General features: G+C 36.7%; 1 pseudogene; it reads right to left on the bottom strand.

The window, feature by feature from the left end:
• Positions 1-2,375: 2,375 nt before the first annotated feature.
• Positions 2,376-25,919, bottom strand: part of LOC100590117 — a 46,648-nt pseudogene continuing 23,104 nt past the window's right edge.

The raw sequence follows: 25,919 nt of genomic DNA, 5'->3' as shown, positions 1-25,919 counted from the left end.
GTTAATTTGATCCTGTCATTATGATGTTAGTTGGTTATTTTGCTCGTTAGTTGATGCAGTTTCTTCCTAGCCTCGATGGTCTTTACAATTTGGCATGGTTTTGCAGGGGCTGGTACCGGTTGTTCCTTTCCATGTTTAGTGCTTCCTTCAGGAGCTCTTTTAGGGCAGGCCTGGTGGTCACAAAGTCACTCAGCATTTGCTTGTCTGTAAAGTATTTTATTTCTCCTTCATTTATGAAGCTTAGTTTGGCTGGATATGAGATTCTGGGTTGAAAATTCTTTTAAGAATGTTGAATATCGGCCCCCACTCTCTTCTGGCTTGTAGAGTTTCTGCCAAGAGATCAGCTGTTAGTCTGATGGGCTTCCCTTTGTGGGTAACCTGACCTTTCTCTCTGGCTGCCCTTAACATTTTATCCTTCATTTCAACTTTGGTGAATCTGACAATAATGTGTCTTGGAGTTGCTCTTCTCGAGGAGTATCTTTGTGGCATTCTCTGTATTTCCTGAATCTGAATGTTGGCCTCCCTTGCTAGATTGGGGAAGTTCTCCTAGATAATATCTTGCAGAGTGTTTTCCAACTTGGTTCCATTCTCCCCGTCACTTTCAGGTACACCAATCAGATGTAGGTTTGGTCTTTTCACATAGTCCTATATTTCTTGGAGGCTTTGTTCATTTCTTTTTATTCTTTTTTCTCTAAACTTCTCTTCTCGCTTCATTTCATTCATTTCATCTTCCATCGCTGATACCCTTTCTTCCAGTTGATCGCATGGGCCACCGAGGCTTCTGCAATCTTCACGTAGTTCTCGAAACTTGGCTTTCAGCTCCATCAGCTCCTTTAAGCCCTTATTTGCATTGGTTATCTTGTTCTCGAAACTTGGCTTTCAGCTCCATCAGCTCCTTTAAGCCCTTATTTGCATTGGTTATCTAGTTATACATTCATCTATTTTTTTTTTCAAAGTTTTGAACTTCTTTGCCATTGGTTTGAATTTCCTCCCGTAGCTCAGAATAGCTTGATCATCTGAAGCCTTCTTCTCTCAACTCATCAAAGTCATTCTCTGTCCAGCTTTGTTCCATTCCTGGTGAGGAACTGGGTTCCTTTGGAGGAGGAGAGGTGCTCTGCTTTTTAGAATTTCCAATTTTTCTGCTCTGTTTTTTTCCCCATCTTTGTGGTTTTATCTACTTTTGGTCTTTGATGATGGTGATGTACAGATGGGTTTTTGGTGTGGGTGTCCTTTCTGATTGTTAGTTTTCCTTCTGCCAAACAGGACCCTCAGCTGCAGGTCTGTTGGAGTTTGCTAGAGGTCCGCTCCAGACCCTGTTTTGCTGGGTGTCCGCAGCGGTGGCTGCAGAAGAGCGGATTTTCGTGGACCACGAATTCAGCTGTCTGATTGTTCCTCTGGACGTTTTGTCTCAGAGGATTACCTGGCCGAGTGAGGTGTCAGTCTGTCCCTACTGGGGGATGCCTCCCAGTTAGGCTGCTTGGGGGTCAGGGACCCACTTTAGGAGGCAGTCTGCCTGTTCTCAGATCTCCACCTGCGTGCTGGGAGAACCACTACTCTCTTCAAGGCTGTGAGATAGGGACATTTAAAACTGCAGAGGTTACTGCTGACTTTTTGTTTGTCTGTGCCCTTCCCCCAGAGGTGGAGCCTACAGAGGCAGGCAGGCCTCCTTGAGCTGTGGTGGGCTCCACCCAGTTCGAGCTTCCTGGCTGCTTTGTTTACCTAAGCAAGCCTGGGCAATGGCGGGTGCCCCTCCCCCAGCCTCACTGCTGCCTTGCAGTTTGATCTGAGACTGCTGTGCTAGCAATCAGCGAGACTCCGTGGGCATAGGACCCTCCGAGCCAGGTGCGGGACACAATCTCCTTGTGTGCCGTTTTCCAAGCCCGTTGGAAAAGCTCAGTATTAGGGTGGGAGTGACCCGATTTTCCAGGTGCCGTCTGTTACCCCTTTCTTTGACTAGGGAAGGGAACTCCCTGACCCCTTGCGCTTCCCTAGTGAGGCAATGCCTCACCCTGCTTCTGCTCGCACAAGGTGCGCTGCACCGACTGTCCTGTACCCGCTGTTTGGCACTCCCTTGTGAGATGAACCCGGTACCTCAGATGGAAATGCAGAAATCACCTGTCTTCTGCGTCACTCACGCTAGGAGCTGTATACTGGAGCTGTTCCTATTCGGCCATCTTGGCTCCACTCCCTCAAGAATATTTTCTAATGGGGTTATTTCTGAACTAGGCAACTATACACAAAATGTAATTTCTTTTCAAAGAATGTAATTAAATTGTTAAACCTAAAAAACAAAGTACCAGCTAATGAAACATTAAGAGTATCTTCATATGTATAATGTAAACATGCCAAAAACCATCAAATGACAACTCCGTTTATCACTGCTCTTTCTTTATGAACATAAGCTAAACAACAAGATAACAAAAGTATAAATCATCTTAGGAATGCTGAGTCTGTTACAATCTTGTTTTTTAGTAAATAAATGTTGTTTTGTTGTTGTTTTCTTCAAACCAAGGAACAATCTTACCTTTGCACTCCCATTACTACTGTACCAGGTCTAATTTAAAGGAAAACAATTTTGAGATTTACATTTCAAAACAGTAGAATCCCCTATGTAAGAGATCAATGGCTTGTTTTTCCCATGAAGTTCAGGGACTGAGAATAAAATAGAGAAATGTATGTTACTGAAAGAGTTTAGGTAAAGGAAATGTATTAAATGTGCAGATATTGTCCCCTTTTATTTTTTCATTACATTATTTTACATATTTTCAGTTATATATAAATGAAACTAATTTATAGTAGTTAGGGTGTAGTTAGTAGTAATAATAATAGTAGATAGATTCAATATAATTGTCTCCAATGTATAGAAATGGAAGGTCTTCTATTATTGAGCCTAACAACAAAAGTATTGTTCCTTTTTGGATAAGTTACATGTTTTGGGTAAGAAAGAGGCTTCATGTTTTCAAACCCCTGTTCTTTCTTCCCACCTACTAAGCTACCTTAGAGTAATTATTTTCTTCAAAGCTTTAACCTCAGGTAGCATTTGAGTGAGATGATAAAATTTCCAGGATAGGAAATCTTCAGTTGATACTAATTTATGAAAAGTCAGCAAAGAGTTAGAGAAAGTGGGAACAAGGAACAAAGGAAAATTAACAGAAAGAGAACAGCATAAGAAAGAAAATAAGATTTAAAAATGCTTTCATGTGGTTTTGTAAAAAATATATATATATACTAATATCCATTATGATAAATTTCCTAGTCAAGGAAGTTTGAAGTAGATTCCATTAGAAACAGAATACAAATGAGCACTGAATTTAGAAAAAAAAATAAGTTTTAAGTATGTAAATAACTTGGTAAAGAATATTAAAAGATAAGAGCATAAACAGTACAGTGAAAAGCCTACATGGTGCAATCAGTTCCTTCTGATTGACCTTGAAGGATGTATTATAGAAGGTACACTTACACTGAAGATGTAGACTCATCAACTAAGATTATTTTGTTAATTTTTTTCTTTTATTTTTTTGAATTTTAGCAGGTTTTTTGCTTCATTTGGTTTTGTGTGTCTGTGTGTGCGCACATGCGTGTGTTTGTGCGTTTACTTTTTTCATTTATATGTTTAGTTTGCCAGTAGGGAAAGAATGGATGAAATCATGTCAACTAAAGACCTGCAGATAAGCAGAGATTGGAGCTTGGCTAAAATAGGGAATCTTTGCTGAAGCCACAAGGTTCCCTACAGCCTGAGAGGAAGAGCAGCCACACTTCCTGAGTTCCATCTGAAGAGGCACAAGATGCATTAGTGCATTACTAGGGCAATGACCTCTACAGCCCTGTTAGGCTCACCTTAAAACAAACGCAGCTTTGGAGTGCAGGCTTTGCATTAGACACTAAGTAGTTAAGGACACAGTTTCTGCTTTCCCAGGTTGTTTATCTCCCAGATATCCTATTTCTCAATCTCTACATGTTTCTTTCTGGCAATTGAGTCATGCTTTAGCAGGAAAATATGTGTTGAAATAGGTTCAAAATACCAAAATTTACCCACAGGCTAAGAATAAAATGTGGAAGAAAGGTAATTCTTGGGGAAAAACCTGGCAGAATATATAGTGCTTTTCAGTATTCCTCAAAGAGCCACCTGCTTGGGAAGCATACTGGAAGCTGCAAGGGGCTTTTCAAGAAAGTTGAGTATTCTACGAGATTTGATGAGGAACACATGACTATGTTATTAAACCATCCCAACTAAATATTAAGATCAGGCTGTAAATTGCAGGTAGCTGACAATGACTGAGTGACAACATGGAAAAGCTGAAACCAAAATTCTATTTTCTTGCCATCTCTTCAGTTTTCTTGATTATCCCCTAGACTAATGACTAAAATACCATAAACCATGCTTTTGTTCTGCTATATATGGCTAATAACAGCAGTGTGGATTTAAATTATAAAATGCACTATGTTCAGGGAACATGATATTTGTTTGAACTATTCTGAGGTTCGAGGCCACAGCTTATATTTGGAAATATTTATTAATATAAGGACAGTGAGACAGTATTCTAATGTGCCCTGTTGACCTTTTAAGACTTTGCATAAAGTAGGATGCATAAGAGTGCTAGGGTTGGAATAAACCAGGTTTGAAGGTGGTGAAATTGCTGATTCAGGCTAGTTTCTAGGAAGATGGGGTTGGATATACCCAGTGAAAGTAACAGCTCTCTGGAGTTGTAAAATTGGAGACTATATTTGTATATTCATGAACTAGAACAAATTGGCCTAAATGTCATACTGGTTCAAAGACTTTTAGGTATCACCAAATTAGGAAAAAAGATTACTCCATGTAGTAAAAGAATGCTAACTATACTTCAACACTGGGATCCAAGGCTGAAGTCCCAGCTGATTCTATTATGCTACCTTTCCATACTTTGAATTTTTAGATACTTCCAGGGGAAGACAGATAGTTGAGCTATGACAAGCTTCACTATATTTGCTAGTATCAAAATCTCATCATGACTTCCAAAAAGTTCTTGTTCTTTACCAATTAAATTTCTTCATACTTTCTACTAAGAGATTTTAACATTGATATATATTATGGAAGCTTTCAGCAACCACTCAGAATATTTGATCCACTACTGAGAAACACTATAGACCATCACTCATCTTTCTCTTTCTCGGGTGGCAAGAGAAAGAGAAATATATAATCAGCTATATATATATATATATATACATGTATATATATATATGTATATATATACATATATATATATGTATATATGTATATATATGTATATATATACATATATACATATATATATATGTATATATATGTATATATATGTATATATATACATATATACATATATATATATATATACATATATATATAATCGGCAATATATTAGCAGTCACAAACTTCCAGTGTACACTTCTGCTGTCTCCTCTGTCCTGGCATCAACAGTGAAACACATAAAGTCAGCAGGTTTTTGTGCATTGAACTAATCAGTAATCTTGAGGGCTTTTTACAACCTTGTAGTAGTAAATCAACCAGCACCCATAAAGACAGCAGCAGGGACTTTGCTGATGAATTGTTCTGAAGACTCAGGCTCATGCACTACAGGTGGCTCACGTAGTCAATGGCAGAAAAATTTATCTTTGGCTCAATTTAAAATAGAGAATAAAACAGGCTTTTCATCTACATGCAGTTGTAAGTATTCTAAGAAAAGATAATTATTCTTCTTAAGAAAAACCATTAAGTAAACCATATGGAGAAATAATATAATAGGACATTTATAAAAATATAGACCATTTTATAAGCCTTTCAGACCTATTAAATAACTATAATATGAATAATGTACAGAGGTCTTTAAATACTACTCAAGTAAAATTATTTCTCTAAGCAATATTCAATTTAGATGAATTATAGAGAATTTTTATTTTACCAAGGAAGATTTGAAAGGACCCAACTTATTAATTTTATAAATATCTTCAAGATATAATACATACTTAAAAGTTACGTTAATGTTAAATGGGCATTAAAAACAAATTAGCTAACCTAAACTGCTTCAAGACAACTAGAAAAGAAAAAAAAGGAAATATTCAGTGATTCTTTGCTTTCCTTAAAGCCTTGATTTAAATCCTAGGCCTTGGGTCAATGCTGCTGACACCAGCCAAAATCAGCTTAGTTATCTCAAAACACCTGGAGAATCAAGAGGCCTCCCGTGTGAATACTTGCAATTCAGTGTATTGGTATGTTGAAAAGTAAAACGTTTGTTAATCTTCACATTAGACACAAAAATGATCACTTCCACATAATAATTTAAGTAATTATCAAAACTAATGAGAAAAATGTGTTATCCTCAATATTGAAAGCAGGTATTACTAGTACATATTTCCAGAGCACAATGTCTTAGAAAAAAAAAATGAAAACAGTGTTTAAAGTTGAATATCTTGGGAGCACTTTAAGTCATAAGATTCTGTGAGCATTTCCTCAGAATTTGTAGACCTTCTTTACATATTTTTTTAAAAACTCAATAAAACGTGTTCACTGAAATTTTGTGTGTTTAATATTTTTTGCTCATTGGGAAGAAAAAGAAAGAAACGGAGGAAAAAAGGAAGGAAGGAGGAAGGAAGGGAAGGAAGAAAACGAATTCAAAAGGTGGGAGGGAAGAAAGGACAGAAAAAAGGAAAGGAAAAGAGAGATTAAGGAAAGAGGAGGGGAAGGGCAGATGGGGCAGGGGAGGGAAAAGTGAAATGCAGAAGGAAAAGGAAAAGGAAAGGAAATGTATATGGTGTTATCTAGTCCTTCACTAAGTTAAAGGCAAATGGAGGGGAAAAAGTTAAGAAAGAATATACATGACAAAAATAATCAAAGAATGATACTGTTTCTGCTTTTGGAGAGACCAAGATATATAAATACAAGAATTTATTATATTCACCACATTGGAAGAATTACAAAGCCATAAAAATAAAATGACTGTGAGTGCAGAAGGGATGCAATGAGGGACACAGGAGTGAACCACTAGATCATGGTAATGGTGAAGCAAGCCATTCTGCTATTGATGGAGCCTTGAGAATAGCATCCACATTCTGTCACAGCAGACAGTCGGGCTTTATGAGTTTTACGAAAAGTTACAACAATTTTCATGTTTCCTGGGAAATTAGTGCAAAGCAGAGTCCAACGTATTGCATTTCCCAAATACCAGAATGATATTATGGTTCACTAATCACCACAAAATACTGGGTTTTTCCTGATAATTATCTAACTCAAACAACTAGTCTTTAATATGAGATTGAGACCTCCTTGAGTTTTGGTTTAATGATGGTAACAGTAAAATATTTTAATTTGTTTCCGAGGAAAAGAAATGTGGACGATATTCTGGGGCTTGTATATATCTTTAAACTTCCTTACTTGGTGAAATAAAAAGTAGGCAACCCTTTGTGCATCTCCATATTATTTTTAAGTTTTATGGATCCTAAAATCCCATGTCCTGGAGCTATGGATGTAGAACATCAACCCACACTCTCAGAGGCTGGGACCACAAAAACTTAGAAATGTGGAGGACTATTATAAAAGCTATGAATTTAGAGAGATAAATAAAGAAATTCAGGCGACTGATATAATTCACTAATAATGTGGTAGGCTGGCCTTTTGAACTAAAACCTGTGCTTTAAATTGAGGAATAGAAGCAGGAAGGAAGTGGACTTGGGGGATAAAGACCATTTTCAAGGCTGCCTCTTGTGGCTCTGGAAAGCATATGACTTTCTTTCAGCTACATTATGTTTATTATTGTAAAAATAATTTAAAAATTACAAGATTGAGAAATCTGAGAACATAATGCTGAAGTTATTTAACTATTCCTCAAGTTATTAATACTGACCTTTGAAATTAAGTGTTCCCTTTCGTTCTTTTCCCTCTTGAAAGAAACAAGAATAACTTCCCATTTGTTTGCTATTAATGATGGTGAACCTAAAGGTAATTCAAGTTATTAATATAGGCTTAGTTCTCAAAACCTTCTTAATGAAAATGAAAAGACTTAGCCATTAATCAAAATCTAAAAAGAGAAATAATTCTGTAAATATGCAAATTAGAATATTAGCATAACATTCAAGTGGCTGCAGAGGAAAGAATGCTCAGTCAGCAAAAGTATTTAGAATTAAGCTACTTTTGGTGAGCAAGGTAGGTTAAAATTTGTATACTCACCTGTACTGGGTATACAAGGTGCTTCTTGTTGCACTGACAAGATAATTATTCTCAAGTTGTTCACCATCTTTTTTCCAAGTCACATTTACTGCATTCAAATCCCCAGATGTTGTGAACTGGCATGTGAGATTTAATTAGAAGGTCTTACTAAAGTGATATTTTCTTCTACTGGCATACTAGAATGTTCTATTAGCACAAAAGAGGACAAAATGTGAAAGTTATGTTCAGAGGAATCTAATATATAAAACCTTTTAAATTATTAACAGTAGTGTTTCATTGACAATTTCTTAATGTAACATTCATTTGAAGAATTATTCCTCTATCAACATAGTTGGTTCCCTTTCTCATTCCCTTTTATGTGCACACCTAAAGAAAAGTTTTGATCCAACATTAACACAATTAAAAAAAAACCTAAAGCTGTGCTAATTATCTCCTTAAGCTCTGTACTGAGCAGAATATAGGGTAGAGAGTACCCTATAACATGTGCCGTATGCTCTGACAGTGTAAAAACAGCACAACTGTAAATACAAACACATACTCATGGGTGAGAATGGAATACCTGTTTCAGTAATTTTGAGTAATCATGTTGTTGGTAGTTATTATGAGAATGTTTTGTGTGTAACATGGATTTGAGTGATATGTTATATTCTAACCATTCCTAGTCTTCTTCAGAACCTGTAGGGACTAGATATAGACATAGGTACAGGACAGAGAATTTAAATAAGCATCCAGTAGTTCTGAATTTTAACTGAATTTCAGTATCAGTATGAATTCATGAGGTGTTTATCTTTTTTTGACTTTCAAAATAGATATTTATTTTAGATTGATTGATTGATTATCATAAGAACACTTAACATTAGACCTTCCCTCTTAGCAAATTTTTTAAACTTGTACCTAAAAAGTAGTCTGAAAGGTTCTGAATTTCTCTTCCCATCTACAGGTGGGAAGAGAAGGAGCTAACCCTTAGAGAAGCTTTAGGGAAGTTGAGGTGTTTATCTTGAAAACAATACACACACACACCACACACACACACACACAGACACACACACACACACACACACACACACACTGAAGGGGTCCAGAATATGCCAGGATAGCACACAAATTCTTTTGAGTAGAAGGCATTTGAGTTCCTAAAATAGCTACTCTGACTAAAAGCAGAGCCTTTCAAAGGAACTCCAAAAAACCTCCATTGTCATAAATCCCCTCCCTAGGAGCAATAGGGAGAATGGATTCTTATCACTGAAGATGAGAAATCTTCACACCACACCTAAACAGACACTGTCACAAAACTATCATATCTTCCACCTGTTTTCTAAAGGGCTCATTTATCTTTCCTAAAACTCATTTTGTTTTTCCATAAGCGGCCTTTCTCTTCCTCTCCTTACCCTACTAAGATGGCATATAAGCCCCCACTTTTAACTGCCCCTTTGAGCTACATGTTTTTCTAACTTTTGTTCATATGTGATTAAATACGCTTTTTGTTTTGCTAATCTATCTTTTGTCAGTTTAATTCATTGAGCCTGAAATTGTCAAGGATTGTAGAGAAAAGGTTCCTCCCTGACAGTTTGGCAAGGAATATGGAATGGTTAGGACTCCCCACTCTTCCACTCCAACCCCACTTCCAAAGCCAGAGATTTCAGTACCTCTGACCCAGCAGGTAAGTACAAGCTTTTTTTGCTTGCAGTCTGAAAAGTTTTGCCTATTTTATTTCATTAATTTCTTGGTATTTTGTGGCATAATTAACATGTGAGTATTATTTTTAAAAACTATATATCTTTTTATCTCTGTTCTTTTTTAAAAAAACAGATTTTCTTTCCTGGACTTTCATTCTTCCACATGAACTTCTTTTTTTTTTATTATACTTTAAGTTTTAGGGTACATGTGCACAACGTGCAGGTTTGTGCAAGGGTGCACTAGAGCAAGAGCAGTAAGAGCCTCTACTTGTCTTTTCTTTCTTCAGTTTAATTCTCAGGTTCCCAACCACTAACTCTCCAACAATACACACACACACACACACACACACACACACATATACTTAGGGAAAACACAAAAAAGTTAACTTTAATTTTGAACAGTGGCAAATAAAGAAAAAATATTAAGCACGTACCTTGTTTGTCCTACACTAACTGTATCACTGGCTAACCAAACAGTAGAGAAAGTAAACGTTCTCTTTATAGAAAAATTCCAGCAAATGAATAAAAAAGAAATCATACAAATATACCATAATGATGCTGCAACCCCTAGTGAATCATGGATCTAGGCATTTTGCATCAACTGCTGCAATAATTTCAAAAACAAAATTATGTCTCTCTTGAGGAAGAATACCCCACTACCTAGGATATAGTCTTGTCAAAAAAGGTGCTGGAGGAGGTTCTTGAAACTGGTTAAGTCTCTGGATCCAATTCCCAGTTTACAGGAATCCATATGGATTATGGAAGGACACATTAACCTACATTTCATGAAAGTAATCAACAAAATCCAGATTCTGGGAAAATTCTACAAAATAAATGATCTGGTTTTTTCTTTTTCTTTCTTTCTTTTTTTTTTTTTTTTTTTGAGATGGAGTTTCATTATTGTTGCCCAGGCTGGAGTGCAATGGTGCTGTCTCAGCTCACTGAAACCTCCTCCTCCCGGATTCAAGAGATTCTCCTGCCTCAGCCTCCCAAGTAGCTGGGATTACAGGCACCTGCCACCATGCCTGGCTAATTTTTTTGTATTTTAGCAGAGATGGGGTTTCACCATGTTGGCCAGGCTAGTCTCAAACTCCTGACCTCAGGTGATCTGCCTGCCTCGGCCTCCCAAAGTGCTGAGATTACAGGCATGAGCCACTGCACCTGGCCTGGTTTTTTCACTAGATAAATTTTAAAAGGGAGAGAGATGTCTTTGTATTGGATGTCAGGTGCTATGTTTGGGGCACCTGAAGATTATAAGATACTCAAAAAATATCATTAAAAGAAAAGCAAAACTGAACTGTAATATTTAGGGATGCCTACCTGGGTAATAAAACAATATAGAAAAGCAAGAAAGTGACTGCATAAAAATCAGAATAGTGGTAATTACTCTTAAAGGGAAGAGAAGGAGTTGTGTTTGGAAGATGGTAGTGCATCATATAAACAAATTTCTCAAGCTCTTCTCATTCTCAATAATGGTATAGTATGATTAAATGTAGAATGCAGAGCCAAAATGTAGAAAGAAAAATAATACAACTCAAATAAAATGGCCAGGTGCAGTGGTTCATGCCTGTAATCCCAGTAATTTGGGAGGCTGAGGTGTGTGGGATCGCTTGAGCACAGGCGTTCTAGACCAGCCTGGGCAACATGATAAGACCTCATCTCTACAAAAAAAAAAAAAATGAAAAAATTAACCAGGCTTGGTAGTGCATGCCTGTGGTCCCATCTAGTCGTAGGCAGAGGGGGGAGGATCTCTTGAGCCCGAGAGTTGAGGCTGCAGTGAGCTAAGGTGGCACCACTGCACTCCAGGCAGGGTGATAAAGCAGGGCCCTATCTCTGGAAAAAAAAAAAAATTCTATCACTTTCAATTACATTTGAAACTTTAAGAAATGCTTCCATAAGCAACGACCAGATGCAAGGTTTGCCAATAGTGAAGTACAGCTCGTGCAAAGTGCTTTGTGAGCACATGCTTGAAATAACTGCTTGTATAATTGCAAAATTGCTGAATTGAATTTAATGCTCAAAAAGAAAAATAACATTTGATGTCTCTAGAGTACATATATTGCCAGAGACTACTTTATTCCTTGCAGTTCCCTTTACTGTGCTCTATTTCACTATCCTAGCATATTTTAAACATTTTGCTAGCCACACCAAATTATTCCAACTACCTTTTAAATGTTGGTGCCCATCAGGATTTTACTCTCTGGTCTCTTTACTTCTCAATGTGGCACACCTTTGTTGGATTCAGCTATTAACTCTAATGCTCTTTACTTGCAAAATTAGAAACTCCACTGAAGTCTTTTTTTTATTTTACAGCTCCAGGTGTCTACGGACCATCTAAATCTGGATATCCCATGGGAACTTAAAACTCAAAATATCCAAGAGAGATCCATTAATATTCCCTTGCACTGACCTGTAACACTGAATCACATGCAGTAGTGTTTAGTTGATTCTACCGCTAAAATGTCAAAAAAATTTGCCAGTTTTATCCAACCCTCCTATTATTGGCCTTCATTATCTTTCACCAAGACCAGGCAAATTACCTAATTTCTCTTGGCCAGCTTCTCTTGCTCCAACCAAAGCAAAACTCAAATTGTTTAACTGCCTTGATTCTATACCTTGCATTTGCAAATCAAAGTATCTTTGTATTAGACATCAGTTTCCTTTTTTGTAAGGTGGGACAATAATATTTCATGAGATTGTAAAAAGTTCTATCATAAGAAATGCCAACAGTAATATAATATAGCAATTAATAAATGCCTACTTACTTCTTCTCACCATTATCTCACTGGGGAATATTATAAAAACTATCATATATGGTGCTAAGGGTTATATGTTGATTGAATCATTTAATCTTCACAACAGCTTTATGAAGTAAGTATCAGTGTTACAATTCCAACTTTAGAGATGAGGCAAAGAGAGGCTGACTATCTTGTCTAAGATCACACATCAAGACAAAGGCAACACTGAATCTCAGATTTAGGTATGCCTGAATCCAGATTGTGATAACCAACAGAATATACCAACTCTCAAACATATTAAATTCTCATTACAATGGAATTAACTTCATCACCTTCAAACGGTTGAACCAAGATTTTAAATAAAAGAAAATATTAATAGAAGATTAAAGAAATGTAGAGTGTAGCTATATACCAATGTGAATGTGATGATAAATGAACAGTGCAATCAAAATATTTTAAAAATACACACTTTCAACTAAACATAGTTTTACATAACTTAAAATGCAACAGTTTTTCTTAATGGTAGGCCATCCTCCAAGCCCTAATCGTTGTCTGACTGTTTCCTATAATACTTTGCAGGTGCTTCTGCAGTTTGCTGTGCTTCTGCAGTTTGCTTTCCTTCCTGTCAAGAAATCACAGCATCAAAACCATGCAAAAAGCTCTACCTTTTTACATATTTTGTGGTTAGCCAACAAACTAATGTGAGCTCAGTCAACAATGTTTCAACTTCCTTAATACTGCACAACTGCAATGCATTTTTGCTGCTTTAGAGTGCTGCAAAAACATATATGACATCTGTATTTCTAAAATGATAACAATTTGTTGTTTCTGAAACATATATTTAAGACTGTTCTTAAAACCATATAGTAATTTATACCTGTCTAAATAATTCCTTATTTTCATAGATAACATTTTTAAAGTATATGGGCCTTTCAGCAATTTGCAGTCTTCAGAGAAATGACATTTAGATTTTCTTGGGTCTATTCAGGACCCAATCTTGTAAACATTTCACCAGAAATAAAAGTCTGCTTTGTTCTTTATTAAGTAAAAGAAAATATGGAAGAAGCCAATTAAAATTTATTGGATAGGATAGTGTTTCCAAACATGCTTTAAAGACAGAAACGCTTACTAAAAACAGTTAAGTGAACTGTGACATATATGACGGATTAAGTGGGACAACTCTGATACAAGCCAAGATAGAAAATACAGAGCCCTATCAGCCTGACTTTCCATTATTCATAATGAGGTAGGAGGTGGAATGTGACTCTGGACCAGATTGAAGACTGACAGAAACAAGGAAGAGGTAACGAAAGCTCCTCTCCATAAGACACACCAACCAACAACATGACAGTTTACCATTGCCATGGCTACACCTAGAAGTTACCATCCCTTTCCATGGCAATGATCCAGAAGTTACCTTCTGTTTTCTAGAAATTTCTGAATAGCCTGCCCCTTAATTTGCACATAATTAAAAGTAGTATAAACATGGCTGCAGAACTGCCCCTGAGCTGCTACTCTTGACACCCTGTGCAGGGGGTACCCCTGCTCTGAAGGAGAAGTCACAGAGCTGTAACACCCCTGCCTCAATAAAGCTGATTTTTCTACCACCAGCTCGCTCTTGAATTCTTTCCTGAGCCAACCTTCTCGGGCTAAACCCCACTGTTGGGATTCACCTGCCCTGTAACAATTTCACCATAAAAGTCAGTAAAGCTTCATGATGCAACCCAAAATGTCTATTAAACATCCAGAATCCTTACAGAAACAGAAGGCCACACTAACATGAGGCCAACACCCCTATATAAAAATGATACAATGGATCTTATTTTTATCATTAATGTTGTGTGTCTTAAACATATGGGGTTAACTTATGAATAAGAATTCTCAAAGTTTATATCCAAAATTTATAAAACATAATACTATTCCCTTGACTCTTGTAATTTCACTTCTCTCTCAAATAAGTCTCATATTGATTGAATAATCATGATAGTTTATTAAGTGATCCTATCACCAAGTTATTTACATGCCATCTGATTAGTGCCACACCAGTGTGATACAGCCTAAAACACATGTGCTTCCTGAATCCCATAAACTTAAAATGTGAAATCACCAATGTGCACAGAGAAACCTGAAATTATATAAACCCAACTTGAGTAAAATGTAGTACATATACACTTTGATACACTTTTTTATATGTATATAAAATTTCCAAGTAATCCCTGGAGACTCCCTTAAGACCTATGAACTATGTGGCTGGTGTTATATAAGCCGAGCCTATTTTCAAGCTTTTAGAATTTTTTTTACACAGACATCCTCAAAAGAAAGAGAAATACCAGAAAACATGAATGGCTTCTACACAAATGAAGCCAGGTTTTCCAAAATAATTCATCAAAGATTTGGCAATATTTCGGAAAATGTGTTAAAATTATTTAAGTGGAGATGCTAGTTGAATTTCACTAAACAAAGCTTCTATCAGTCACTGTTTTCCTCCACTTCAATTAGTAACAGAAATTAAGGCATGTAATGGTTATTTCTCTACTTTCTAAACTGATTTAACATCATTTCAAAGAAAAACAAAAACAATTCTATTTGAATTCCAGAATTGCATGTCTCTTGTTTCAACAATGTAGTATTTGAGACAATAACATTGGGTAATAATCTAATAATGAAATATATTTTTCTACAACATAGAGAACAACACTGCAACTATTGTTTATATCAGTTACAGGAAAACTATAGTAAATGGTTACATTGTTTTAGTAACCAAATACATTTGTTTCCACTGTTTCCAAATAATTAACATGAAGTTAATCCAACACTATAGTGGGGACCACTGATCATATTTTTGGACAACCAGAATCCGAACACCCTTCCCACCCGTGTAAGGTTTGGTGATAGGCAAAGTACTCACTCACTGTGGAAACCTAAGAACAGATATTTCTTCTCTCTGCCCAGCTGAGCACCAGGGTTTGGCCACGTTAATTATAATCTTCTACTCATGGCTTTAAAGTTAGAGGGAGGGAGTTAGGGACCTAGGCAGAACTGAAAATTAATCACAATAGCAATGGCAAGTGTCTAGCAGTGATTGTGCCTCATTATTCTTTCACTCACTCATTTAACACTTATTTACTGAACACCTACCACATGCTTTTCATTTATCCACTCATTCAACAATTTTACTAAAAATACATTACGTGCCTTTATTCTAGACCCTAGTATCAAGAGTCCAGTGCCCGCAGAAATATCTTAAGCAGACTCTTCCAGTAATCCTTGCTTTCTGTCATCCTGAGGTCCTTGGCATAGCCAGAACTTGATTTCCAGTTTTCTCATCAATTCTGCTAGCCAAAATCTTTTATTCATCAAATTATTTCCTGCTTAACTGGCTATAGACTGTTTCTGGGCTTGAGATCATTAACCTAATCCATATACACCTATCAAGATTTACACTAGATACTTTATCTATGCACTCCTTCCATTTGATTAAAATTACATAGCACTGATGTCACTTGGCAGCTCACAAATATCTAGAACATATGATAATATTTGGTCCCCAGAATAAATTCTGCAAAGTGGTAATCATAGTACCAGTTCAGTACATCTGAAAGACAATACCTGAGGTTACACAGGGGACAAGATCCAGGCTGAGGTAGCAGTCCAGGACTCAGATCAGCCAGTCCCTGGCCCTGTATGCTCCCCTCCATGGCAAGTCCTGCCCTTTTGTTCTTGTAGCTATAACTCACACTTTAGTATTTTTTCCATCTCTTCTACATTTACAAATGAAAATCATCTCAAGCCATAACAACTTGCCTCCGATCTTTATATCTAATGTCTGCCTTCTCTACCCCGATAAAAAGCTTTCATTTATTTTGAACCATTTTGCACATATCCACTTCAATATAATGGAAGAAAGGAAGAGCAAATGGCAATGTCAAATCATTTGATTCCCCAGTACACGAACCATTTAAATTTTGAAATGGATCATTCTAATGGATTTCAAAATTATTTTAGTAGCAGAATTGTTTCAGAAATAAATCAGAGGAAAACTTAAACAGAACCCCCACCTACACCACCTACACACACACACACACACACACACACACACACACACACACAGATAACTGTATAAAACTGATAAAACATGTTGCTACAATTAGTGAAGACTGGAGAGGGTGTGGAAAGCATTCAAGATTGGCCTCTTCATCCCTTCATCTTCTTTCCCCATCATGGTTACATCGCATGGAACAAAGGATTTAAAAGTGACACATGCACACGTATGTTCACTGCAGCACTATTCACAACAGGAAAGACATAGAATTAACCCAAATGCCCATCAATGATAGACTGGATAAAGAAAATGTGGTGCATATACACCATGGAATTCTATGCAGCCACAAAAAGGAACAAGATCATGTCCTTTGCAAGGACATGGACAAAGCTGGAAGCCATTATCCTCAGCAAACTAACACAGGAACAGAAAACCAAATACCGCATGTACCCACGTACAAGTGGGAGGTGAACAATAAGAACACATGGACACAGGGAGGGGAGCAACAGACATTGGGGCCTGTCGAGGGAGGGCAGGGGGTGCAGAGCATTAGGGAAAAGAGCTAATGCATGCTGGGCTTACTGCCTAGGTGATGGATTGATAGGTACAGCAAACCACCATGGCACACGTTTACCTATGTAACAAACCTGCACATCCTGCACATGTACCCCAGAATTTAAAAAATAAAATACAATAAAAGTAATTGGATTTCATCAAAGGTGAGGTAAACACAAACCTCAGTACACACCAGATCAAGATAAGGGCTCATAAATACCTAATGTAAACTGAAAAGCATGGCCTGCTACCTTGGTAATGAATTTCTCCAAACTGCAGGTGTTTACACCCTGATGCCAGTCCTCGATATTGAGTCTTAACAATGGTTTATGTCTCATGGTATCAACTTCTAAGGTGCTAGCCATGCAGACACTCAGGGAGGCAGTACATACATTTTGTACACACCCCACGTGACTGACTGTCTCAGGTCACATGCCTCCTTTGCAGAAAGGGCTCCTCTAACCTTACAACACTGCTAACAACAGACTCTCTCTATCACACTTCCTTTATATACTTCCTAGCATTTGGCACTGTCTGGTTTTGCCTTTCATATTAATTTGTTTATTTACTTATTCATTGCCTTTCCCACTGAAACATATACTGTATGACATGGGAGAAGGAGGGCAGAAAGGGAAGTCTGCCACATTCACCACTGTAAACCAGGCTTTCAATAAATTTTTGTTGAAATGGTTGTAGCTCCTGGAATATAGTACTTAAAACACGAATCACTTCTTTAGACAGATAAGGTACCTTGTCTTAGACTGAGAGTTCAAGCATATTAAAATTCTGCCTCATGATTTATATGAGGAATTCTAGGTGGAAAGTGCTTTACGGGATATGCAAGAAATGCATAAGAAGTTCCTGTCTCACACAGTTGACTCATCAATCGGCCAAAACAAATTTGTTTAGTACTTTTATATGCTATATGTGATACAGAAGGGATTTAAAAATTACTAATCTAGCAGGGAACATATAACTCAAACATAAAGAACTACAATTAAGTTTAACTACAACAGATACTCTAAATCAAATGAGATCTAAATCACAGATGGCAATACAATAGTATAAAAACATTAATTTTCCCCAAAATAAATCTACAAAGTCAGTGAAATTCCAAAATTACTACAATACTTTCCCCAAAATAAATCTACCAAGTCAGAATCAGTCAAATTCCAAAAGTACTTTTTACAGAACCCAATTTTAAGAAGTGCAGCCATCAAAAAGTGGGCAAAGGATATGAACAGACACTTCTCAAAAGAAGACATTTATGCAGCCAAATGACACATGAAAAAATGCTCATCATCACTGGCCATCAGAGAAATGTAAATCAAAACCACAATGAGATACCATCTCACACCAGTTAGAATGGCGATAATTAAAAAGTCAGGAAACAACAGGTGCTGGAGAAGATGTGGAGAAATAGGAACACTTTTACACTCTTGGTGGGACTGTAAACTAGTTCAACCATTGTGGAAGTCAGTGTGGCGATTCCTCAGGGATCTAGAACTAGAAATACCATTTGATCCAGCCATCCCATTACTGGGTATATACCCAAAGGATTATAAATCATGCTGCTGTAAAGACACATGCACACATATGTTTATTGCGGCACTATTCACAATAGCAAAGACTTGGAACCAACTCAAATGTCCAACAGTGATAGACTGGATTAAGAAAATGTGGCACATATACACCATGGAATACTATGCAGCCATAAAAAAGGATGAGTTCATGTCCTTTGTAGGGACATGGATGAAGCTGGAAACCATCATTCTCAGCAAACTATCTCAAGGACAAAAAACCAAACACCGCATGTTCTCACTCATAGGTGGGAATTGAACAATGAGAACACATGGACACAGGAAGGGGAACATCACACACCCAGGCCTGTTGTGGGGTGGGGATAGGGGGTAGGGATAGCATTAGGAGATATACCTAATGTTAAATGATGAGTTAATAGGTGCAGCACACCAACATGGCACATGTACACATATGTAACAAACCTGCACGTTGTGCACATGTACCCTAAAACTTAAAGTATAATAAAAAAAAAAGTGCATGTGAAAGAATGAAAGTCCAAGAAAGAAAATGTTGTTCTAAAATGAACAGAGATAAAAAGATATGTTTTTAAAAATAATACTAACATGTTAATTATGCCATAAAATACCAAGAAATTAATGAAATAAAATAGGCAGAACTTTTCAGACTGCAAGCAAAAATCTATTAGTGGATCAGGAAATCAATTTAATAGTTATCACCAGATTTGTTTTTTAATAGAATGGAGTAAAAGAGAAATTATCAGAGTATAACAAGCCTATTAGGTGTAGGTGTAGGTGTTATTCGATGAATATTTTGTTTCATATGTGTGTGAACATGCAGTTGGTGCATCAGGTTACAAAGTAAAATGTACTTCTTACTTTGGGAAGTAGTTTAATAACTTCGTAAAACAATGCAACAATAGAGAAACAGAACAGAGTTTGGGAACTGAAAATATGATTAGAGGACTATTTCAAAGCTATCAGGAAAAGGAGAACGATTCAGTTAAGAGCATTGAGACGCTGGCTAACTGTTGTACAAAATCATAACCATAAAATTAGTTCCTTCTCATGTACAAAACATAAAACTATATCATAAATGGGTTAAAAAGTGAAAGGTGGAAAAGTATGCGAATAATACGAGGAAACATATAATGAAACTTCTTCACAATTAAAAAACACCACATAAAAGTTTAAAGTGGGAAAAAATATTAGCAACTTCTATAAAAAATAAAAATTCAGTATCCAAAATTTCTGCCTACCTCATTTAAATTAATTCAAAAAATAAAATATAAGCCTAGTATGTGGGTCAGGGGAAGGGGCCAACTGTCAAGATGTTTTGAAGGCCAATCTGGAAGTATATATTAAAATAAAGATGTGCATAATTTCTAACTGAGCAATTCTACTTTGTGGTATTTATCATAGAGAAACATTCACAATTATGCCCAGAGAGATATATGTAGGGTGTCCCTGGCTACATGGTTTATAACAAAAAATATATTAGCCAACTAGGGTCTATTAGGAAAAAAATGTCTAAGTAAGCTGGTGTATTTATACCGTGCATACAAGTTAAAAAAAAAAAACAAGCTAGATTCATACGCAATATGACTAGATCTCCAAAAGCTAATGTTGAATGACAAAAATCAATTTTCAGAACAATATATATGGACTAATACCACTAAAACTAAAGAATACAAACAATACTACATAGTTTTTATGGATGCACACATACATACATACATACACACACACACACACACACACACAGCATGGGAAAAACCACATTGAACAGAGTATACCACTGGAAAAGAGGAGAGAGAAGAGAGATAGAAATGGTGGGTAATTCAATGAGACTTGAACCTCATCAGTTAAGTTTTTTATTTCACCTCCTGAAGTTCTATTTGGATATTTTTCAAACCTGCTTTGTCTTTTTAAAAAACAGTATAATATTCATTCTCATGTTTTTAATATTTCTTTTATTTCTCTACCTAGTATTTCTATAATCCGAAGCTCTGGAATGTCTAATCCTACTGTTCCTTAGCTCTGTTAGGGACTGTGTGTTTGTTTTTTATATTTTTGTTTTGTGACATGTTGAGACATGTAACAGCAGTGATTATGTCACCAGGATGGACAATGCATTCTTCCACAGAGGGTTTTTCATTGCTTTCCTGTGGAAGTACTACCTGCCAGGGTCATTTTTGTGTTATTTCTCAGCTCGGAGGATCCTGTACAGTATAATGCGGGTAATGTATATTTGCAATTTAAACTTTGTTGAGGGCAGGTCCACATCTTTAAATAATAAGGGAAATCTTTGGGGGTTTGGAGGTTTTCTTTAAAAAATTATTTTTATTCATATTGTTTTTAATTGGCAGGTAACACTGGGAATCTTTTGGTTTAAATGCCTAACAAAACTTTAAAAGAAAGAAGCCAACTTGTCATCTTGTGCTGTCAGCTGATTTTCTTCCCTAAATCAAATGTTTCCCTACATTTACAGCCTAGGAAGGATAGTTTTCTGCAGGTTTTCAGTTCCAACGCTCCTCCTTGCATGAACTCAAGGCCTTCTTTCTTATATTTTTGTAGCTCTTAAAACTCAAATATCTTGGCAACAAACACAGGAAACCTAACACAATATCAGTTAACGGGTTTCATGCCCTGATCACCAATTTTGATCAGTAGAAACTTCTTTACTTTGTGTACATAGCTATATATTTAAAAGAATGTTTACTGTATTTTAGATATTCATAGGTGTGGCAGGAGGGTTTTCAGATTTTCTAATTTACTCTAATGCTGAAAATAATGTTTTAATATTTTCAAAACGGAACTCATTTTTACTTACAGAATTAAAAATTAACAAAAATACAGTAAATACATATCAGAGAAGCAGGAACATATGTGCTTCTCCGATACGTGCTTTATTGAAGATGGGATCTTGGCTCCATTCTTAAAGAGAGGAAGGATCTAAACACCAGTAGGAGGGAGGGAAGAGACAGGTCCCACTTACAGAGTGTGAGGTCCTGTGCCTGTGATTCAGCACCATCATCTAACTTTATGGTGAAATTCTTTACTAAACGTTAATCACAAGATTATTAAATCATGTGTATTCCCACGATAAGGGGATGGGAAACATGTGCAGGACTCTCATTTTTAATGTATAGAACAGTGGGGATAATTTTCAAATGGGGAAAATTTTGTCCCCCAAGGAATGTTTGACAATATCTAGAGACATATCCAGCTGTCATAACTTAGCAGGTGTTACTCACATCTAGTGGATAGTGGCTAGGAAAGCTGTTAAACAACCTACAATTCTGCAAACAACCTCCTACAACCAAGAATCATCCAGCCCCAAACATCAATACCTTTGTTAATAAACACAAAAACAAAAACAAAAAAAACCTGATATACAACAAAAGTTGATCACAGCCACTACCACTTGTGGTGCTATGGGTAGATCTCTCTTCCATCTTCGCTTTCTCTGACTCTCTATGAATGTTAGGTCTCAATTTTTTTCTCTGTACATCAACAGTCTACATACCAAGTTTGATGAGTGCCTCTGAAAAATATCATTACATTTGCAGCATTGGAGTCATGCTAGAATCTCTTCTGCAATAAAGTATTTTCACTTCTTTTCTTCTTCTCAATCTTCTCAATCACCTGCCCCTAGAATCTCAGTGGTCCTAACCTAGACCTCTTGCTGGCTGAGATTTAGACAATGTGGTTGTTTTTCCTTATCTTGACTAATCTTCCCAAATCTTACATTGTGCCTTAATTTGCACATCTGCACCTCTAATGTCTGCTTATATTATCTCCTTGGTTCACAAGGACCTTGTGGGACAGCTGCTCACATCTCAACATGTAAATAAGATGTGCCATTGGGTCAACACAGGAGAGCTGATTCCAATATTAACAAGTTGGTCAAGGAAACTGTCAGCTGTTTATTTTTATTTCAGTCTCTTCTGTTAAACTATAACACACTGATTGAGAAACCAAACACTAATATGCAGAGAGGAGAAAAAAATAAAAATATATTGTGGTAATACAAACAATACAATGAATTCCAAATACTATGGATATTGGAAAATTAAGTACAGGGATATAAAAATAGTCCATTATCAAAAGATCTGTTTTAAAACCCCTGACAGCAGAAAAAATACTTTTAGTTTCAGTCAAGTCAATTACTTTCACAAATTTATGATTAAGCAAGTGCGATTTCTTTTTTTCTGTGGGGCAGGGGAGATGGACTCTTGATCTGTCACCCAGGCTGGAGTGCAGTGGCACAATCTCGGCTCACTGCAACCTCCAACTCCCAGGTTCAAGCGATTTTCCTGCCTCAGCCTCCCAGGTAGAAGGGAATGCAGGTGCCCACCACCACACTTGGTTAATTTTTGTATTTTTGGTAGAGATGGGGTTTCACTATGTTGGCCAGGCTGGTCTCAAACTCCTGGTCTCAGGTGATCCGCCTGCCTCGGCCTCCCAAAGTGCTGGGATTGCAGGCAGCAAATGCAACTTCTAAAACAATAGCTTTATTGCTAAATAAACCTAGAAATAGCAATAAACCTAGAAAACAGCTTTATTTTCCTAGTTTACTACATCATTTCAAAACTAATGTCATTCTTCTTAAAATAAATATAATTGATTTAGTAATGCTGTTAAAAGAAACAAGTAACTGGGCATTATGCCCAGAAAGAAAGGCTGCAAAGCATAATGGTTAATAGCACAGACTCGGCACCAAGCTGCCTGCATTTAAAACCATAAGCTCCAACTCAGGAACTGTGATCCTGGTCAGTTCACTTTGTCTCTTTGTGCCTCTCTTTCCTCACCTGCAAATTACAAATAGTAACAGTAGCCACCTCATTGAGCTGTTATAAGAATTGAGTAATTTAGAAATACAAACATGGTACATAGTCAACATCATGAGTTTGTTAAGTAAATAATTAGCAATGTTTTAAAAATATTAAATAAATAAGCTTTTATGAATCAAAGGCCATGTTTTCATTCTCCCAGGCACAAGAATCCATATGTTTTCCAGTCTCAAGAATCTTTGGAGAAGTATGATGTCAAGAGCCAGACCAAAATCTTTCTGGTCCAAAATTTACAATCAACGTATTGTATTTGAATCTCTCTACAAGACACATTTTATCCTAATAGATTAACTTCAACAATGGCCAGAGGGACAGAGAAAATAATAAGTAACAACATAGAAATGTTATAAGTATTGTTTATATACAACAGTGAATAATGATAAAATCAATATTGATACATATCAATGTTATGAAAACACTCCATTTACAAATAGTAGGTTAAAAATCTTAACAGCAGTAAGAAGAAAGTCTATGGTTCACAAGGTAAAAATTGATAATCAGGAATTGGAGTTATCCTGTCATATTCAACTAAATTAGAGTCCAGAGACCCAGTAAAAAAGAAAAAAAAAAAAAAACACTTGGGACACAAAGCACCTGCCCGGGGCTAATACTGCAAGCCAGCTGCTGAAATGACCTGGTATAACTTTAAGATCAGTTTTACCTAGCAGCTTCTGAAACAAACCTCCATGACTCTAAGACTAATTCACCCACCACCATCACTCACTATTCAGAGCTTGTCAGCTCCCAAAAACTTTACTAGTGCTAATGAGTTTTCTTCCAAAACAATATATAACATTTTTCTCTAATAAAACCTCTAAGCTTCTCCTTGTTTTTCAGTCATACTGAAGACCATTCCACTCTCTGTGTATGCCCTGAACTCTAATTCTGTTCTACCAAATAAAACATTTTGTTTAGAGATTCATCTCGATATTTTTATTTTACATTGACACTAAAAATTATAAATATATCTTCAAATTTAAATTCTGTAGTTCAGTAAAGGTAGTTTCTAAGACCAAACTTTTCGATGGGAAGGAACTAGAGCAACAACCTACACGGAAATGTAACCATTCAATGCCCAACTCTGAGATCTAATGTTTCTAAATTAATGTCAAATCTTTTCTTTGGTCAAAAACAAATCCAAAGTTAAATGAAGACATTATTATTATCATTATTATTTGACAGAGTCTCACTCTGTCCCCCAGGCTGGAGTGCAGTGGCTCACTTGAAACTCCTGGGTTCAAGCGATTCTCCTGCCTCAGCCTCCCAAGCAGCTGGGACTACAGGTGTCCACCACCATGGCCAGCTAATTTTCGTATTTGTAGTAGAGACAGAGTTTTGCCATGTTGGCCAGGCTGGTCTTGAACTCCTGACCTCAAGTGATCCACCCACCTTGGCCTCTCAAAGTGCTGGGATTACAGTGGTGAGCCACCCTGCCCAGACTGAAGATATTATTTTTAAAAAGACTATTGCAATAGAGAAAAAGCTCCAAACTTAAGATCTGCAAGGATCCCAAAAGTAAACACAAAACGCTATTTTTTTGTGTTTTGTGGAGAGGGATAAGCAATAAAGCAGGAACTTTCTTAGGGAAACTGGGCAAATGAAAGAGTGTACACAGACAGCATGATCGGGCTGCAGTCAGCCAATTCTCAAGATGTTCTTCATTTTAATGCTTGCTCAGACTTAGGGCAAGCCACGTTTCAGGGGTCTGTAAGGAAGAAAAAAGACAGACTAAAGTTTAATCAAGCCAAGGCAGAGGTAAGTAATGGATAATGGCAAACAATTAGTCTCTTTATAACAGTGGGAATACAGCTTTAAATAGCACTATTTAGAATAAAAGAATAGGAGTTAAACCCTCCAAACAGGTTAAGTAAATAACCAGCCTGATAACAATTAAAAAGTCCATTTTTTGCCCCTGCCCTGAGCATTGACTGTTTCGTTTCCGGGCCCCAGCTGTACTGGTTAAGTGGTGCCCTGCTGCCAACATTGCCAGGCTGGTTAAAGAATGTGCAAATTGCTTTCTCACAAGAGTCTCTTAAAGAAACATTTCATCTTAACAGAGGCAACCAACAACTAGAACTTGCAAAAAGTAAAAAGAACATAAGAAAGTTATAATAATTATTTTTTACAAGAATGAACTCCATACATTGGAATGGGGACATTTGGGAACAAACAAAAGCTGCACAAAGTCACAAAAATGCTCCCCCAAAAAGCTCAATGCAAACTTTCCATTGTTACCAGATTGGGAAACACACAGCTGCACAAACACACACACACACACACACACACACACACACACACACACCTTCTATTCATATTAAACAGAAATAGAGAAACA

This window comes from Nomascus leucogenys, chromosome 12 (assembly GCF_006542625.1).
Source record: "Nomascus leucogenys isolate Asia chromosome 12, Asia_NLE_v1, whole genome shotgun sequence".
Classification (NCBI taxonomy): Eukaryota; Metazoa; Chordata; class Mammalia; order Primates; family Hylobatidae; genus Nomascus; species Nomascus leucogenys.
This window is presented reverse-complemented; position numbering and strand designations above follow the sequence as displayed.